Consider the following 8,504-nt stretch of genomic DNA (forward strand, 5'->3'; position numbering starts at 1 on the left):
CTACTCACAGCGTAAGCTATGTCAGGTCTAATGTAGTTCATGAGAAACATGACGCTCCCTATGATTTTTGCATACTCAGCTTGTAACACATTATCGCCTTTATTCTTTTTGAGACACACACTCGGCTCATAAGGTGTTTTGACTGGTATCCCATCTTGACCACCGAACTTGTCCAACATTTTCTTTATATAGTGTGACTGCCAAAGAAAGAACCCATTTTCAGTTTTTCTAATTTTAATGGTTAAGATTACATTAGCTTCTCCTAGATCTTTCATGTCAAATCGTGCTGATAAGAATCTTTTGGTTTCCTCAATTATTTCTATGTTGCTGCCAAAAATCAGCATATCATGAACATATAGGCATATAATAACACATTCTGTCCCAAACATTTTTGAGTATACACATGTATCTGATACATTTGTTTTGTATCCATTAGTTTTTAAAGTATGATCAAACTTTTCATACCATTGTTTAGGTATTTTTATTCCTTCACAATAAAAAACCCCCCAATTATTTTTACTTTTGAAGGAATTAATTTAAAATCAATCCCTGTGGATTCGACTCTACTCACACTTCTACAAAAGTATTTGTAGGAATTATTTTTGATGGATTCGACACCCGTCAAATTTTGATGATGTTTCCGGGGATTGATGTGTTTAAATTAATTTCTTTTGATTACTTATTCTTGTTACTTGGTTCTTATCCCACGTTCTTCTCATATAGGTGGACGTGAATTTGACCTAGAGATCGAGAAGACTGTTCGTAGACTCCGAAAAGGAACCAAGTAACACAAGGAAGAGGCTTCTACTTCCTCTAAACTAGCAGCAGATTCTAAGTTAGACATGCCCACGTCTAGCGACTCTGAAGACGAAGTCATGGCCCAAAATCTGGAATGAATGATCAAAGAGATGACTTCCCTTTACTTAAATCAATAACGTCTCTGCATTGAATATCCTACTTTAGATGTTGATTTTGAACTTAAATTCGATTTCACTCACTTACTTTCTACTTTTCGTGGCCTTGCAAGTGAAGACCTGCACAAACATCTCAAAGAATTTCATGTGGTGTGTTCCGGCAGGTCGAAGAACAAGTCAAGCGAAGAGTCTTTCCATTCTCATTAGGCGACAAAGCAAAAGATTGGCTCTACTTCTTACCTTCAGATCTATTGTTAGTTGGAATGAGCTCAAGAAATAATTTCTTGAGAACTACTTCCCCGTTTCAAGGACTACAAAGATCCGGAAGGAAATAAGTGGAATACGATAATTCTCCGGTGGAAATTTCTTTGAGTATTGGGGGAGATCCAAGCAATTGTTGGGGAGTTGCCCTTATCACCAAATTCCCAACCATCTTCTAATTCAATATTTTTATGAAGGTTGTCTGAGGCAGATGGAAGCTTGGTGGATGCGGCTAGTGGAGGTGCTTTGTATGACAAAACTCCCACCAAAGCACGCAAACTAATCACAACCATGGCAGCTAATAATCAGCAATTTGGTAGTAGAAATGACAACCCCCCACGAAAGGTAAACGAGGTAAGTACTTCTATTGATGAACGTTTAGATAAACTTACTTCTCTTGTTGAAAAGTTTCTAGGGGGAAGTATTCAACAAGTCAAGGCTTGTGGGATATGTACATCTTTGGGACATTGCACTAACGCTTGTCCTACACTTCACAAAGAATCAACTGAACATGCTGACACCGTCGGTGGATTTTCCGGGCAACAACAAAAGGAGAGATTACCACTTTTCCAATACCTATAACACTGGATGGAGAGATCACCCGAATTTGAGGTTTGACAATCAACCTCAAAACTTTCAAAGGGTTCCACACCAACAACCACCACCACCTCAAATCAATCCCAATAGTGGTATGCCCCTAGAGGATATCGTGAAAACACTCGCCTTGAGCACCTAACAATTCCAATAAGAAATCCGCTTGAGCATACAAAATTTGGAATCCCAAATGAGTCAGTTGGCATTATCTGTCAGTTGTTTGGAGTCTCAAGGTAAGTTTCCCTCCCAAACTATCGTTAATCCTAAACAAAATATTAGTCTATTACCTTGTGAAGTGAAAAAGAGCTACAACTCGAAAATAGCACTAGGTGTGGGCACGCATAACAAGGCAAAACAGAGGACGAAAATTTAGTTGTGTATGGGCACGTAGAATAGGACAAAACAGAGCATCCACGCAAAATTCCTCCAAAACAAGCTGAAAAATTCAACCAAGTCAGCGAGGACAGTCCCAAGGTATTCGTGCCCAAACCTCTCTTCCTGGAGAGATTTGCCAAGTCCATAAAGGAGGAAGAGGAGAAGGAGATCCTTGAAACTTTACTCAAAGTTGAGGTAAATATTTTCTTGCTTGATGTAATTAAACAAATATCTCGCTATGCAAAGTTTCTCAATGAGTTGTGCACCAACAAATCCAAATTGAGAGGTAATGAAAGGGTAAGTATGGGAGAAAATGGATCCGCCATTCTTCAAAGAAAACTACCTCCTAAATGCAATGATCCGGGTACATTTTCTATCCCTAGTAAAATTGGAAAGATCGGAATAGAAAAAGCCATGTGTAATTTAGGTGCTTCAATCAATATTATACCTCTTACTATCTGTGAATCTTTGAATACTGGCCCATTGAAAGAAACGAGGATTATGCTCCAACTTGCTGATTGTTCCATAGTTTACCCTAAAGGAGTTCTTGAGGATGTACTTGTACAAGTTAATGAATTGGTTTTTCCTGCTGATTTTTATATGCTTGATATGACGGGGAATAATTCTCCAAATTCCACATCCATCTTTCTAGGAAGACCATTCCTTAAAATCTCAAAAACCAAAATTGATGTTGATGCTAGAATTCTCTCTATGGAATTTGATAATGAGGTTATGAGTTTTAACACTGGTGGTGCCATGCAATATTCTAATGATGTGCATTCTGTTTTTCTCATTGATTTTATTGACCCTTTGGTGCAAGAAAATGTTATGTTTGATGGTGAGGGAGTATTTAAGATGATAATCAACAAAAGCCTCACCTCGAGTCTAAGAACTTACAAGAACAAAGTCTTCCATGACAAAATAAGTTCAAGGAAGAAGTCATCCATGGATTGCTAAGCTCTCCTAAATCCACACCATCACCGGGTGCATCATATAGAAGAAGTGGATTTAGAGTGTCCAAGTCATTTGAGTTGAGCCACAACAATGTCTAGCCGAAGTCGTTAAAGAAAAGAAGCTTCTTGGGAGGCAACCCATGTCCTTTTATTTTTCTCAATTATTTTTTTTCTCTCATCTAACTTCTTATGAGTGTTGTGATAGTACTAAAATCGACTTTTGTAGGTCAAGGTGAACGTGCATCAACCCTACAGTTAGGCATCCCGACGCCTAACTCAGCTAACTAATATATCAAAAGGTATGAGCATCTACAAGAGACTCTCCATCTCATTCTCGGCTCACAATTCTCGAGCTCCTGCAGTTCCACCACTTACCCCCGGATCACTAAGGGACGTTCTCTTTCTCCTTTTCTCTTATTTTATCGTCCTAGATATGCATGTTTGCCACATTGGGGATAATGTGGAATTAAGTGGGGAGAGGGTGTTTTGATGCTTGTTTTGATAGAAAATGAGTCCTGGTGGATTAGTTGTTGGACTATTCATGTCTTGGAAAGAATGAACTCCTTTTGCCATATTGAAAAACGATTTTTTTTTATTGATGCTTCCTACCTCTCCATGTTTGTTGAGTGATTATGAGAACTCAATTTCTTTTTGTCCTCATGCTATCTTTATGATCAAAGACTTAGGCTAATCAAGTAATAATTTGGTGATGTGTGATAAGAGTACATCTAATGATTTTTGACAACTTACAGTGAAGAAATTGTTTTTGCAAAGTGGTGATTTGATTTTTGAAAATTAAATGTGGAAAATTTGTGGACATAACCTACCTAGAGACGAATTTTGAGCCTATACACTCATGAAAATCTACAATTTTTCTTGTCTTGGGAGACAATGCTTCATGATATTGTCTTCCTAGAACTTGCTTTGAACCATATCGAGGTCACATCTCTATGCATATACTTAAAAATGATAAAGGCACGAGGATAAAAACTCCTTTGGCTTAAAAGACCAGCCACATGCAATTCCCCTTAGTAAGTCCATTTGAGCCTTATAAGCCTTAATTCCTTGTTATAAAACCTCAAGTATAAACAAACTCCACTATCTTTTTATTACCCTTCTTTGGCCCTTCCAAAGACTAGTAGAGCATCAAGGAAACAAAGATATATTCTAAGTATGTGCTTTGACATTAAGTGTGGAGATATCTCAATTATTGTAAAGGAGGTTTATGAGCTAACATGTCATGTGACAATCTTGTTCTATGCCTTAATGCAAAATAGACAAAAAAAAAAAAAAAAAGAGAGAGAAAAAATGACAAAAAGAAAATAAAGACAAAAATGCCTTCGAAAAAAAATAAAAAAAAAGAAAAAAATCGAGAAAAGCAAGAAAACAAAAAAGAAGAAAAGAATACTCTCTCTTTAATAGAAAGGCATAGTTCAAGACGAGGAAAGTGGGACATGAAATTAGAGCATGAGATAAATCAATTTTGAGAAGTTTGGATTTTTACATCTATTACTTGGTGTTCTAATTTAGTTCCTTGGATTTTCACCTCATTTTTCCTAATTCTTCCTACCCCTAAACCAAAGCCCTGTTACAACCAAAATATAAGACCTCTTGATTCAAGTGTGTGCATATTTATAAGTGGTGGAGATTTTGGTGTATAATCAAGTCTATGGTTAAGCAATTCTCATAGCAAGCATTTGAGCGAAATACTTAATCAAAAACACTTGAGAAATTGGGAGATATGAGAGCATAGTCCACTTGTTTTCCATGCTCAATTTTTTATGAAAATCATCTTGTGAAAACTTGTTTGAAGCTTGTTGAGTTGTCTTTTATCATGTAGTGTACCATTCTTTGAACACTTAACTCGATTTTTGATTGGGTACTTTCGTCTACAATCCATGAAGTTTGAAATGAAATTCTTGAACCTTTTCTATCTCTATTTCTTTGCATCGAGGACGAGCAAAGGGTTAAGTGGGGGGATATTTGATAGGATCGCATTTTGTGCTTATCTCATGTGATATTTTGACCTATTTGTGACCAAAATGGTCCTAATTAAATATTATTTTGCAGCATTAGTATATTAAGAAAAATGGAAAGAAAAATAAAGAAAAGAACCAAGATGAAAATTTGGACAGATTTGAAGAAACAACTAAGCGTGCCCACGCCTAACTGACAAATTTTCGTCTGGAAAAGGAAAGACTCAAACTCAAATTTTTTCAAGAATTTGGAGCTGCTTGGACTACCTTTTTTATGAATGCGAAACACCTTTCACTGGAGGAGTTTAATTAAGATAATAATTTTATTTCCTTTAGTCTTTAGTTCAATTAAGAATCTACCTTTTTAATCTTCGTAAAATTAGGTAACTAGTTAATATATATATATATGTATATGATGTAGTTCACCATATGAACATCTTTGAATCTTTAATCTCTCATTCTTGGGAGATTTTCTTTGCATTTTTCTATTATTTTCTCTTCTCTTTTATTTGTTCTTCTATTAGCATGCTGGGTTAGATCTTTTAATTCTGGTTAAAGACTCGGTGAATGTTTAGTTCCAATGAGTTGTGAGATCTAATTCATGCTTTCTACGTTCATTCATATTGATATTTGTGTTGTTCTTTGTGCTTTTATTAATCTAATTTATGAATGATAGGTACCATCATTCATTGTCAAGAATATTTGCCTAGCCAATTGAACTTGCAAATCCATAATTGTTTGTTTGGATCAATAACTAGTGGTAACATACCATAATTAATAATGTAGAAGTTTTCGATTAAGTTGTGGGGAATGCACAATCTAACTTAAATAAATCCTCGTAGAAATTTAATGGTTAGAATTGAGTCTTTCTAGTTCTTAATGATGTCGGTAAATTAAATCTTGAGAATGTTCCCAAGGTTGTTTATTGATTAGGTATTTAGTCAACGGATGTTCCTTGACTATCCACAAGGTAAGAAAATGTGAGGTCGTTAGGTAGTACCAATGACCATAACCAATTTATCTATCATGAATGATTGTTATCTTTGCATCTATGATCGACAATGAAATTAAGCATGATCCTGTCTTTAACTGGAATACTCTTCTCTTATATTTATATCTTCTAATTTTATTAGCTCCTTAATTTAATTTAGTTTTTATTTTTATTATTTTTCACAATCAAAAACCCCCAATTATTTTTATTTTTGAAGGAATTAATTTAAAACCAATCCCCTGTGGATTCGATCCTACTTACACTTCTATAAAAGTATTCGTAGAAATTATTTTTGGTGGATTGGACACCCATCAGTAGTCCTCTTTTTTATCCAAAAAGCCTCAAACATCCACGGATGACTTCGCTTATGATGTTGTGATCCGAAATAGGAAATACATCAATTAACAAAGGAGAGTGATCAGAATAGGTAGTTTGAAGGTGTCTCACTTGAGCTTCAGGAAAGCACCTTCGTCACTAAAAATTTGTGACCAATCGACTCATAACTGTAAACGGGTGTCCCGATTCTTATATTATGTAATAACTCCCAGAAAGCCAAAATTATAAAGTTGTAACTCAGCAATAAAAGTTTGAAAATCACACATCAACCAATTTGGAATAAGCGTGAGACTGTCCTTTTCATGAGAAAATAATATAGAGCTAAAACCCCCACACACTAGCCGCGGTTCTATATATCTCCGCTTTAGGCACCTCAATAGATCCCATGAGAATTCCCGTTTTGGAGCCTCAAGTTCACCATAGAATCCCATGAATCACCAAGAGAAACCCACATAATCTTACTAATGTCAATATGCTATTGGAATAGGTGACCAAAAGTCAATTAGATTGGCGTTTTGAGAACCATTCATGCAATCTTTGCTTAAATAATATTTTTGTATTCGTCTTTAGCTCATGTATCTGTTGTGCTTACCAAATTACATTAAGTGCTGCTTTAATGTCATAATAGATGCCCACGGACCACTTAAAAACCCATGTAGTTGGGTTGCGCATTAGATGGCAGCTGTGAAACCAACTTTTGAGGGTTGGTCTGAAATGTTCCAGGTCGACGACCTCGAGACTAGGCATCGAGAGTCCTACTGAGACTTGCACTAAGTATTGCATTCATTGGATGAGTGCCGCTTTTCATCGGCGACAGATGTTGGACGTCTATGCAATTTCAGTGGGTTAGTTGACAAGGTAGTCAACTGACTTCACTGACTTGCGGTAATCATCATATGGAAGCCTTGGAGGCTTGGTTGGTATGACTTGGGTCCTCAACTTCGATATTACCCGAGTAGTTCTCAGACTTGAGGAATCGGGCAATCACGTACATACGATAATTGTATCTTAGATATGTGTGAGAAGTGATTGTGCCACAGACATGATCATCATAAGCCTTATCCAGTGCAGTCAGAGTATGTAGTGAGGACGGTGAGTTCCAAGAAGAGGATTCGTCCCCTGTCAGTATGTGACAAAGGTATCTCCTATGCACTTGGAGATGCCTTCACGCTTTATGAATTTGTGACCACAGTCATTGATCGAATAGGAAAATGAGGTTTTTATGTCAAGAAACTTGGTGTAATGCAATTTCAAGTATTAAGCATAGATGCCTAGTCATCCGACACCTAATTCCATGCCCTAAACTATGGTCGGGAGACGATAGACGGAAGGACTATACTCGTATGGACGCGAGAGCCTAAATTTTCACAAAGTAATTTTAGAATAGGTGATATGAAAGCCAATTGGATTGGCATGCTTGTGATCTACTCTGATAATAACTCGATTTTATGTAATATTATTCAGTGAATAAAATAAATATTTGCTATTGGTATTTCATTTGTTGTGCTCATTACATTTATGTTTGCATTTCTTTCAAACATCACAACAAAGCTCACAAACCACCTTGAACAATCGTGCAACAGTTAGACTGTGCATTGGATGGCGGTCATGAAACCAACTGTTTTGGATTGGGTCTGAAATGTTCCAAGTCGAAGACTTCGAGAATGTGCATCTAAGTGTCCTATGGAGACTTGCACTAAGAGTCGCATTCATTTAATGAGTGTCGTGTTTCATTAACGATATACGTGGGACGTCTATGTGATCTTAATGGATCAATTGGCTAGGTTTCGAATCTACTGAACTGACTTGCGGGGATCGTCATATAGAAGCCTTAGAGGCTTTGTCGGTATGACTTGAGTCCTTGGCTCAAATAGTACGGGAGTAGTCCTCAAACTTGAGGAATCACGGCAGTCACGTACATGCGATGACTGTATCTTGGATTTCTGTGAGAGTTGATCGTGTCCCAGACATAGTCATTATATACCTTGTCCAGTGCAGTCAAAACATGTTGTGAGGACAGTGAGTGCTAAGAAGATGATCTGTCCCCTGTCAAAACGCGACCAAGGTATCTCCTATGCACTTATAGATGCGTCTACGCTTTATA

This window comes from Sesamum indicum, linkage group LG10 (genome assembly GCF_000512975.1).
Source record: "Sesamum indicum cultivar Zhongzhi No. 13 linkage group LG10, S_indicum_v1.0, whole genome shotgun sequence".
NCBI classification, from domain to species: Eukaryota; Viridiplantae; Streptophyta; class Magnoliopsida; order Lamiales; family Pedaliaceae; genus Sesamum; species Sesamum indicum.